Source organism: Rutidosis leptorrhynchoides, chromosome 2, assembly GCF_046630445.1.
Source record: "Rutidosis leptorrhynchoides isolate AG116_Rl617_1_P2 chromosome 2, CSIRO_AGI_Rlap_v1, whole genome shotgun sequence".
NCBI classification, from domain to species: Eukaryota; Viridiplantae; Streptophyta; class Magnoliopsida; order Asterales; family Asteraceae; genus Rutidosis; species Rutidosis leptorrhynchoides.
This window is the reverse complement of record NC_092334.1, coordinates 495,823,629-495,836,902: the sequence shown is the minus strand read 5'-3', so window position 1 is coordinate 495,836,902 and position 13,274 is coordinate 495,823,629.

The following is a 13,274-nucleotide window of genomic DNA, read 5'->3' as shown; positions in this document are numbered from 1 at the left end:
TACGGGTGGTCCTGAAATATATAAAATCAAATCATAAGTAATTATATATAAAATATCATATTAATTAGAAAAGATATGATTAATTTACTTTTTCTCCAAATATTTTCGTAGCTAAACTAGCTTCGGATACCCAATCTTGTTTTAGTCGTAGTTTCTTCATTACAACTCCGTTTTTGTTGGTTCAACTTGCCACTTCCTTGGATCGAGTCAAATTTTAAGAATATGAACTGAAAATACCTTAGTTTGTATTCGAAATCATAGGTTATAGGTCAAACTTTGGTGAAACTTATGAAAGTGATCATTTTCCATCATAAAAACAACATTTAATGATCATTTTTCTAAAAATACTTACACTTTGAGTTAAACCCTGAAATTTTTATGTGTTAACATATTCATAATAAATATCATTTTTCCAGAACATGAACTTCCAATTCAAAGTTCAAGATGGTTTTCAATTATCCAACCCAAAACAGGCCCCGGTTGCACTCCGACGACGTAGATTCAGTTTTTAAGATGTTCTTTGTAAAACCAAGTTATATCTTGTTAGGTTAGCATATCATTATGATATATTACAGGTCTTGAAGTGTTTTAAAAGTCAAGTTAGAAGGATCTATTTAGTTTGCGAACAAGTTTGAAATCATTCAAACTATGTTCTTGTTGTTAAAATTTTATACCACAAAATAAGATAGCTATATGAATATGAATTGAATAAGATTATGAACAAGGTTACTACCTCAAGTTACTTGGACAAAGTTACTGCAAAAGATAAGAAATAATCTTGGAATCAAAGAGTGGTGGAGTTAGATCAAAAGGTTGGAAGTAAACTTCTTCAAATAGGTGGTTATTTTGATATGTTCTTGAAAGAGTTTTCTTATGGTGTTTAAGGCTTATAATTGAAGCTAAATGATGGGGAAAATGCTTGGAGATGATCAAGTATGAAGTTAGGAGTATTTTGAGAGAGAAATGAGGGTGTAGGTATGAGAAAATGGAGTGAATAAATGGTGTTCATTTATAAAAACGTTTTTAGTTTATAAAGAAAGAAAAGGATTCCTAATTTGTTTTCTTACTAATAATTCATACTACTTGACAAATCCTAGTTACCTCATATCTAGGGCAGTAATAATGTTGATTAGGATGTTGATTTGATGTGTATATATCAATAGTAAATACATATAGAAGCTGTGTATGATACGGGTACATATACCCTAGATATACGTATAGAAATCTTGAGGAAACGGAACGAGAATTCAAATATAGCTATCTTTTGTGAATATACTTATATTGTTTTATGTATTTAAGTCCTTAAAAAGTGATTAAATACATTATATATACGATACATGTATAAGCATTATAGATTATAAGTATATATATCAAAGAATGTTACGTATAGTAATCGTTTTGAAAACTTAAGTTAGTAGTTTCAAAATATACTTATAACTCATTGTCATTAGTACACAATGAGATGTTAAACCATCCTTAGATCATGTTAAATATATATAAATACATATATATACACACACAAACGTATAATTATCGTATGTTATATAGTTCGTGATATCATCGGTCATATTGGACGTTCAAACGTTGTGTAAAACTCTTTTCAAAAACACAAGTCTCAACAATTTGGATTGCTTATCATGTTCGTATGGTTTAATTTATACAAATATTAATCTCATAAGTATAATTTGGTCGGAAAATTCTGGGTCATTACAGTACCTACCCGTTAAAGAAATTTCGTCCCCGAAATTTGATAGAGGTTGTTATGGATAACAATAAGAAGGTTTTCATGACAAATATAAGGTGATAATGGAGTTTTATCATCATTGAGTAATGTAGATAAAACGATTCGATTATGCGAAGAATATAAATGAGACTATCGTAAAAGAGTGAGATGAGTAAAATATATTCGTCTTAACCGATGACGTAGTTATGATTGATATCCGGGATTTAAGGGATTTAAAGAGAATCTTACGTAATAAGATTTGGTTCTTTGGTGATTAAGAAAATCAGGATCTTCTTTGATTATATGCAATAATCTATTTCGATTGCTCTGTCGGATATTTCACTATAAATTCACCCCTTCGTTTCCTTATTTTCCACGACTCACACCTTCTATTCTTTTTCCCTTGATTCTTACTTTAAAGCATTCATCAATATGCTCCATCCAGTCCTGATTCTTGATATACTCCTAACTTTTATATATGTCATTCTTCTTTTTCATCTACTACCAGAAGAATCTATTTACTTCTACTATACTCTTGTGTTTATAGTGTTTCTAATTCTCCCGTGTCTCTATATTGCTATCTGCATCGATATACACGGTTTGTAATTTCGGGGTTATTATCGGAGTTTATATTCTTCATTATTTTTCGGAGCTTCATGCTTTCGTTTTCTCTTCCCGACTTCGAGTCAAGCGAGTAATGGTCCGGAATTCGTAGATATGAAATTCAGAATGAACATAGCTAATGCTCTAACAAGAAAATGGTAATAGAACGATTTTGATTTGTTAAATTACCAGAATACCCTGGAGAAGACCGAGTCATCTAGAAAAATATTCTCTTGATATGTTTAGAGATTAGATAGAATGTAAGAGTCGTGTAAATGGCACATGATGACGGTACTGTGAATCATCATGCTTCATTAGAAACTCAGCATGACTTACTGTAATATATTGACGTTGATCAGGTATCATTATATTATACTAATCCATGCTTCAGTTCCCAATACTACTTCAAAACATTTATATTTTAAACTCGATGGTTTCAGAATTTAGAAACTAACACAGTTTCTTTTATGTTGCAGATATTACGGAGAGATAAATGATCTCAGATAAGAATAGTTGTGAAAATATCGCCAGAAATATGGAGGATATTTATAATAGAACATATGAGAATATCTTAGAATTTCTAATATCAATGGATGATGAAGAAGATTTATCTGTGAAGGTTTAGAATGAGAAATAAGATGTTTGCTAACGATTTCAGCAGGTACAGAATCATTTGGATTCTTTGAAGGCAAACTTATTCTTTGTGATTTGTCCACGGCTTTCTTCATAGTTTCGCATAATTCGCTTTTCGGTACTAAATTTTCTATCAAGCGTTCCTAACACTCCTTTCTTTATCATCAAACTTTTGGCCATTAAGATCATCTACAACATGCTGCTTCGTCAGCATTTTCAAAGTTAACTGATCTGGGTCATCGATTCTCAAACTGAGGTAGTTTCAGGAGAATTGTGTTTTTTTAGAATGATTAATCGCTGATGGTAATATTGTGAAATATAAAAGGTTCCCCAGTAACAATAAAGAGTACGCATATATATTGCAGTTATAATAAAGTTGTTTCGGATGAAAATTCGGAGTTGACTTGCTGGAGCTGTGACAAAATTAGCTACTTTGGAAAGGGATTGCAAAACGATCTTCGGTAATAACAATGTCAAAGGAACTAGAACAGATACGTGTCAAACGTTTACTCAGTTTCTGAGGGTTTTTCAGGTGCATAACTATATGCATCAATCTTTTCTTCCGTAGATGAAGTGCGGTTGGTTTATCTTCTCGATTGAGGTGTTTTTAAGAATCATGATAGATTTGAACGCTGATTGTAATCGTCGAGATACAATGAGGTTTAAGATGAAATCAAGTGGCAATCTTGAAGAAATGTTTAGTTTCATATGTTATAATTAATATTTTAATTCATTTTAATTGTCCAATGTCATTAGTCCACAGTCGATAGTCCACAGTAACAGTCCAATAATTCATATATAGTTTAATATATAATATACGAATTAATTAATACATGTCGTGACCCGAATACGTCTCAGACTCGATCACAACTCAAACTATATATATTATTGTAGAATCAACCTCAACCCTGTATAGAGAACTCGATCATTACTGCATATAGAGTGTCTATGGTGATTCCAAATAATATATATAGATGCGTCGATATGATATGTCAAAACATTGTATACGTGTCCCGATATTTAAAGTGCGTAAAATAATTACAGAAATTAAATGATGATAAATAAAAGTGCGATAATTAAATTGCGATAAATAAACTGCGATAAATAAAATGTAATCAGTTAGCTAGGAACAGTTAGCTGGAACAGTTAGCGTGGATTCTTAACAAAATTTTTCATAGTTAATTTGTTTGTTTCTAATAGATTTTATTTTGTCATATGTTTTCTTCATATGCCACTTGTTGGATTCTGGGAAGTCAAAATCCAAATATGAAATTGAATGAAAATAGTTATTCTGCAGTGAACGGATACGTATATCGGTGGTTGTAAGTAGGATAGTAAATGACTGTTGAATCAGCTTCGATAAATGCACAATGTAACTTATTAAGATGAAATCTAATTATTCCTCGGGTATTACCTACCCGTTAAAAAAAAAATTTCACCATTAATATTTTGTACAAAAGAACTTTTAATTACAATCTTTATGAAAACATATATACATATATATTTTCTTCAGATGAAATCATGAATTTAATGAGTTAATATGATATTAATCTCATTTGCTTTTCGGTTTGAGCTAGAATAAGAAATCTTTAAAACTTTTTGAAACCACATATTCTTCGCAGAATATCAATGAAGTTATGGATCAATACTTCATCGTTCATTATTGTTGGTACTCCTTGGTATCTATGGTGCGTATGATGTTGATGTTTGTGGGACAGATTATGATGTCGAGACGTGTGATGCGGATGTTGTTTGTTAGTGGTGATGATGGTATTGTTGATGTTATTGATGGTGGTGCTGATTATGCTGCTGGTGCTGCTGCTAGTGTTTGCAACCTTCGCACCATGTTCTCCAAAGCCGTCACGTGAGTGCGAAGTTCGTTAACTTCTGCTAGTACACCGGGATGATTGGCGGTTGGAGCGAGCGAATGAACAAGATTTGTAATATGTGATAGTATATAATCGTGACGAGATACTCTAGAAATGAGAGAGAAAATGGTGTTTCGAATAGGTTAGCCGGTAAGTGCTTCAGGTTCATCGCCAAGAGGGCAATTTGGTGGATGGAATGGATCACCTTCTTCTTGTCTCCAGTGATTTAGTATATTACGAACCCATCCCCAATTCATCCAGAATAGATGATGGGAAATTGGTTGATCCATTCCGATGACGCTGCTTTCGGAGCCCGAATGGAAATCCATATCGGCATAACTGTCGGAATCTGAAGAATTCGAAATAGATGCGGAATCCATCTTGTATAATGGGGAAAATGAATTTTTGGTATGGAATAGATTATAGGAGTTAGATTTGGTACTCTTCAATACATAATTTACATATGTATATATAATACCAAAATCCCGTAAATTACGAAGAATCTTTGAAAAGGTATCAGTCAAAGTTCGCAATAACAGATATGCTAAGATAAGAATTCGACTATACACTATCAATGCAGTAAATGCAGTAAAACATGTCTAGACTTATGAATGATAAGCAGGTAATTTCCTAAGGATGATAAGCAGATGATTTCCGACTAGAAATGATAAGCAAAACTTTTGACATGTAGACACTGTCGAAGTCCAGAATCATTAATGCATCCTAACAACTACTAGTTAAACACACTAATACAAGACCTGGTTCGCTACGACCACCGCTCTGATACCAACTGAAAGGACCCGTCCTAATCTACCTGGACGAAGTCATCAACATTTGGTTCCATTGCGATGATCGGCTCCAAGTAATGTCCTTATATTGAGCAAATGCACAGCGGAAGACTTAATTCGTACCTGAGAATAAACATGCTTTAAAGTGTCAACCAAAAGGTTGGTGAGTTCATAGGTTTATCATAACAATCATTTCAATATGTTAATAGACCACAAGATTTCATAATCATAAACATAATACACTCGCAAGTGTATGTAAAGCATTCTAAGTGGTTGAGCACTTAGTAACCATACTTAACATTTAATCAACGTCTCATATTCCCTTTATTATGAAATCTCACTACACCGTACCAAGTGTAGTCACCAAAACGAAGTACTGTGCAACCGTTGAATACTGGTCGTCCAGTCCGGTTGGGGTTGCCAGGCCCGATAGATCTATCAACAGGATTCGCATTTACAATACCCATGTAAATAGTAGTTACCAAGCTACAGGGAAATATACCAGTGGTACAACTCAACGTAGAATATATTTTTAAGTACTTCTGTCTATTTTGTAAACATTTATAAAAGCAGCGCATGTATTCTCAGCCCAAAAATATATATTGCAAAAGCAATTAAAAAGGGAGCAAATGAAACTCACTTTTGCCTTGAAGGTATTTAATTCGACTTGGTCTCTGATAGATATCACGAACCTAACCATATATATAATATATCAACATATTTTCTTTTTAAGTAATCGTTACATATATATATATATACTTTTAATATTTTCTTAGTCCGTAGTTAGCAGTCCGATGTTAGTGGTCCACAATTAGTTGCTTAAATAAAATAAATAAAGACCCCATCGTATTCATATTGATCAGAATTAATCTCGACCCATGGTACCATGTTGTCAAATGACGTGTTGCGTACATAAAGTACCGTGTTGTCAAATGACGTGTTGCGTACAATCATGAGGTCTTATGATTAATATTCTCGTGTTGTTTACGGGTGGTCCTGAAATATATAAAATTAAATCATAAGTAATTATATATAAAATATCATATTAATTAGAAAAGATATGATTAATTTACTTTTTCTCCAAATATTTTCGTAGCTAAACTAGCTTCGGATACCCAATCTTGTTTTAGTCGTAGTTTCTTCATTACAACTCCGTTTTTGTTTGTTCAACTTGCCACTTCCTTGGATCGAGTCAAATTTTAAGAATATGAACTGAAAATACCTTAGTTTGTATTCAAAATTATAGGTTATGGGTCAAACTTTGGTGAAACTTATGAAAGTGATCATTTTCCATCATAAAAACAACATTTAATGATCATTTTTCTAAAAATACTTACACTTTGAGTTAAACCATGAAATTTTTATGTGTTAACATATTCATAATAAATATCATTTTTCCAGAACATGAACTTCCAATTCAAAGTTCAAGATGGTTTTCAATTATCCAACCCAAAACAGGTCCCGGTTGCACTCCGACGACGTAGATTCAGTTTTTAAGATGTTCTTTGTAAAACCAAGTTATATCTTGTTAGGTTAGCATATCATTATGATATATTACAGGTCTTGAAGTGTTTTAAAAGTCAAGTTAGAAGGATCTATTTAGTTTGCGAACAAGTTTGAAATCATTCAAACTATGTTCTTGTTGTTAAAATTTTATATCACAAAATAAGATAGCTATATGAATATGAATTGAATAAGATTATGAACAAGGTTACTACCTCAAGTTACTTGGACAAAGTTACTGCAAAAGATAAGAAATAATCTTGGAATCAAATAGTGGTGGAGTTAGATCAAAAGGTTGGAAGTAAACTTCTTCAAATGGGTGGTTATTTTGATATGTTCTTGAAAGAGTTTTCTTATGGTGTTTAAGGCTTATAATTGAAGCTAAATGATTGGGAAAATGCTTGGAGATGATCAAGTATGAAGTTAGGAGTATTTTGAGAGAGAAATGAGGGTGTAGGTATGAGAAAATGGAGTGAAGAAATGGTGTTCATTTATAAAAACGTTTTTAGTTTATAAAGAAAGAAAAGGATTCCTAATTTGTTTTCTTACTAATAATTCATACTACTTGACAAATCCTAGTTACCTCATATCTAGGGCAGTAATAATGTTGATTAGGATGTTTATTTGATGTGTATATACCAATAGTAAATACGTATAGAAGCTGGGTATGATACGGGTACATATACCCTAGATATACGTATAGAAATCTTGAGGAAATGGAACGAGAATTCAAATATAGCTATCTTTTGTGAATATACTTATATTTTTTTATGTATTTAAGTCCTTAAAAAGTGATTAAATACATTATATATACGATACATGTATAAGCATTATAGATTATAAGTATATATATCAAAGAATGTTACGTATAGTAATCGTTTTGAAAACTTAAGTTAGTAGTTTCAAAATATACTTATTACTCATTGTCATTAGTACACAATGAGATGTTAAACCATCCTTAGATCATGTTAAATATATATAAATACATATATATACATAAACGTATAATTATCGTATGTTATATAGTTCGTGATATCATCGGTCATATTGGACGGTCAAACGTTGTGTAAAACTCTTTTCAAAAACACAAGTCTCAACAATTTGGATTGCTTATCATGTTGGTATGGTTTAATTTATGTAAATATTAATCTCATAAGTATAATTTGGTCGGAAAATTCCAGGTCATTACATAGTCCCACTTTTAAAATCTAATATTTTTGGGATGAGAATACATGCAGGTTTTATAAATGATTTACAAAATAGACACAAGTACGTGAAACTACATTCTATGGTTGAATTATCAAAATCGAATATGCCCCTTTTTATTAAGTCTGGTAATCTAAGAATTAGGGAACAGACACCCTAATTACGCGAATCCTAAAGATAGATCTATTGGGCCTAACAAACCCCATCCAAAGTACCGGATGCTTTAGTACTTCGAAATTTATATCATATCCGAAGGGTGTCCCGGAATGATGGGGATATTCTTATATATGCATCTTGTTAATGTCGGTTACCAGGTGTTCACCATATGAATGATTTTTATCTCTATGTATGGGATATATATTGAAATATGAAATCTTGTGGTCTATTGTTACGATTTGATATATATAGGTTAAACCTATAACTCATCAACATTTTTTGTTGACATTTTAAGCATGTTTATTCTCAGGTGATTATTAAGAGCTTCCGCTGTCGCATACTTAAATAAGGACAAGATTTGGAGTCCATGCTTGTATGATATTGTGTAAAAACTGCATTCAAGAAACTTATTTCGTTGTAACATATTTGTATTGTAAACCATTATGTAATAGTCGTGTGTAAACAGGATATTTTAGATTATCATTATTTGATAATCTACGTAAAGCTTTTTAAACCTTTATTGATAAAATAAAGGTTATGGTTTGTTTTAAAATGAATGCAGTCTTTGAAAAACGTCTCATATAGAGGTCAAAACCTCGCAACGAAATCAATTAATATGGAACGTTTTTAATCAATAAGAACGGGACATTTCAGTTGTTGCAATTGTTATTGTAGAAATTGAGAAAATAGTTGCGGATTATTAAATTCTTGTTGAAGTTTTAGGGGCGGGACGTTGCCTAATGGCCGATTACCCTGAACGTTCTGAGGCGAATTTGAGCTCGATCCAGGCATATTAGGTGACCCGAAATTGTAGATGTTACCGGAACCAAACTCATTTTGATCTTGGTTTTAAGACATGGTTTTGAATTGGTAAATATAAATTATAAAGAGTGTATAAAAATGAGAGAAATGAGTGTGTTTTGTTGTATAAAAATGGAGTGATTTGGGGTGTATTTATAGAGTTTATTTAAATTATTTAAATTATTTATTTTTATTTATTTCTTGTTACCGTTGATGAACGGCTCCAAAATAGCAAATAGTGACCGTTGCCATCTTCGACCAATCAGAGAGCTCGAAGCTCTTAAACACGCCAGGTGATGGATCGATCGCGTCGGAGCAAAATCGCCACCATCACGCCCCACTACGGCGCGATGGTGGCGCGATGGGGTGATTCTAGAGGTGATGGCACCGGGTTATTTCCAGTCTTAGGTTAGTTATAGGAATTGTGGGTCCCAGTGAATTTTTATTGTTAGACTTGATGATTTATTGCTTGTACGTTCTATATTAAGAGGAGTACTGTTTTATCTATGATAGAGAGTGTTTAATTATGAGTTAGTTATAAGATTATGGTGTTGATGTGACGCTGATGTGGAAGGTTAAGAGGATGAATAATTTAGTTACGATAGGGAGTGGTCTAAACAAGTTCAAACTCGAACTTGAACTTATTTTGAAGCTCTTTTAATAAACGAGTCTGAGCTCAAGCTTCATACCTCGGGCTCGAACGAGCTCGCGAGCCTAAACGAAATTTTCTTTTATACACAATATATATTATATTTTGTAATGATACAATATATATATATATATATATATATATATATATATATATATATATATATATATATATATATATATATATATATATATATATATATATATATATATATATATATATATATATATAGCGCGTGATATAATGCTGACGTGTTCTCTTCCCATTGAAACTTTCATGTGTCATACTATCGTTCTTCCCATTTATTAAATAATTTTTTTAAAATAAAGTTATTATTCTAAATACAATGCAATTACTTAAATGTTAAATTAAATAAACCGTACAATACAATTATTCCCATTGAGCGTCACTTTTGATGTGAACAAAAATATAAAATAATTATAATAATTTAAATAATATAATATAAATATAAGAGTTAATATTGTTTAATCATATTCTAAATACAATAAAATTACTTATAAATTAAATAAACTTAAAGTATATCAAATTTTTGACATTTGTGACACGCATTTTAACGGACGGACTCATAAACGTATCACTAAGACCATCTTTATCCCTGAAGGGGATGATGGGCGTGTTGCTGGGTGGGGTGGGGGTGCTTGATGAGCGTGCTGCCACACTGCTGGGTAATAGGTGGCGTGCTGAGTGGCGTGTTAGGGTATTTTTTTATTTCTTTTTCATTTTCCTTATTATATAAAATGATTTTTTTTATTTTGTTTAATTAGTTAAATTTAATATAATATAAGTAATTAATTAAATAAAAAAATATATAATTAAACAAAAATTTAATATAAGTAAATAATAAAATAAAATATACAGTAATTAAACAAAAAATTCCACTTCAATCGTGACCATAAACAAAATAAATATTATTTATTTTATTTATTTAATCATAAAAAATTAAATACTACTATAGTAACTTAAATCTCTCCCTTTCACACTCTGTTTCCGCCTCTCTCCATTAACCCTAAATTTCACACTTTCATTTCTTCCTTCAAGTAGCTTCATCGATCGTCTACTACCAGGTCTTCAAACAAAATTAATTCAATTTTATTTCAATTCCATCAATTTATTTACTACCAGCTTCATCGAATACGTACACATTTTACTCAACACGCTCCCAAAAATCATGTGTTAACTTGAAGCACACGGCGTGTTCGCCGGCGTGTTGGTTCAACACATGCTCGAGCACGCTGGGTTAAAGGTGGTCTAATGTGCAAGAAACTGAGCGATATTGAATGAAAACAATTGATTGTTGTAGTGACCTGAACTTTTCAATGTTTATATATATTAAATGAAATTGATTTTTTACATGATTAAGTGTTTCCAACATGTTAAGCAATCAAACTTGTTAAGAATTGATTATTTGGAATGAGTTTCATGTAGACAATTGACCACCCAAGTTGACCGGCGATTCACGAACGTTAAAACTTGTAAACGACATGACGATATATATATGGATATACATATAGTTAACATGAGATTATGATAAGTAAGTATCTCCATAAGTATATTAACAATGAGTTATATACATAAAAATGAGACTACTAAGTTAAGAAACTCTAAACGATATATATAACGATTATCGTTATTACAACGTCTTATTAAATACATATGTATCATATTAAGATATTGTTACACTATATTTAACATGATAAAATGATAATTATATATATCATTAAGTATGTTAACAATGAACTACATATGTAAAAACAAGACTACTAACTTAAGGATTTCGAAACGAGACATATATGTAACGATTATCGTTGTAACGACATTTAAATGTATATATATATCATATTAAGATATATTAATATATCATAATATTATGATAATATAATAATTTAACATCTCATTAGATATAATAAACAATGGGTTAACAACATTAAATAAGATCGTTAACTTAAAGGTTTCAAAACAACACTTGCATGTAACGACTAACGATGACTTAACGACTCAGTTAAAATGTAAATAAAAGTAGTGTATTTAGATGTATTAATATACTTTTGGAAGACTTCAATACATATATCAAAACACTAATACTTAACGAAAATGGGTACAATTACATTCCCATTCTTTTTTCATCAAGAATTCTAGTCGTATTCATACCCGTATTATACACAGCTTCTAGACGTACTTACTGTGGGTATATACCAATAGGAACTAGCATGGGATTCCACTCTTGATTATGTCATGTATGACTAATCAATTTTAACTTCTACCATGAACTAGTCAACTAACTAGAGCTCCTTTTAACCCCACTCACCACTCACCACTTACCACTCATCATTCACTCCATTTCACTTCCAATTCTCTTTCTAATTCTCTCTCAACACACACCCACACTTATGAACGAATTTTTCCAGTAGCTAATCATCATCTTCATCAAAAATTACTTAAATAATCAAGCTATAATCATCTTAGGAAGAACACTTCAAGAACACTTCGAAAATCCTTTCAAGTTTACTAGTTTACATCCAAGCTTTCTAATCCATTCCAAGTAATCATCTAAGATCAAGAAACCTTTGTTATTTACAGTAGGTTATCTTTCTTATTCAAGGTAATAATAATATTCAAACTTTGATTCAATTTCTATAAATATAAACTATCTTAATTCGAGTAAAAATCTTACTTGAACTTGTTTTTGTGTCATGATCCTACTTGAAGAACTTTCAAGCCATCCAAGATCCTTTGAAGCTAGATCATTTCTTGTCACTTCCAGTAGGTTTACCTACTAAACTTAAGGTAGTAATGATGTTCATAACATCATTCGATTCATACATATAAAACTATCTTATTCGAAGATTTAAACTTGTAATCACTAGAACATAGTTTAGTTAATTCTAAACTTGTTAGAAAATAAAGTTAATCCTTCTAACTTGACTTTTAAAATAAACTAAACACATGTTCTATATCTATATGATATGCTAACTTAATGATTTAAAACCTGGAAACACGAAAAATACCGTAAAACCGGACATACGCCGTCGTAGTAACACCGCGGGCTGTTTTGGGTTTGATAATTAAAAACTATGATAAACTTTGATTTAAAAGATTTTATTCTTTGAAAATGATTTTTATTATTAACATGAAACTATATCCAAAAATCATGGTTAAACTCAAAGTGGAAGTATGTTTTTCAAAATGGTCATCAAGACGTCGTTCTTTCGACTGAAATGACTACCTCTTATAAAAACGACTTGTAACTTATATTTCTGACTATAAACCTATACTTTTTCTGTATAGATTCATAAAATAGAGTTCAATATGAAACCATAACAATT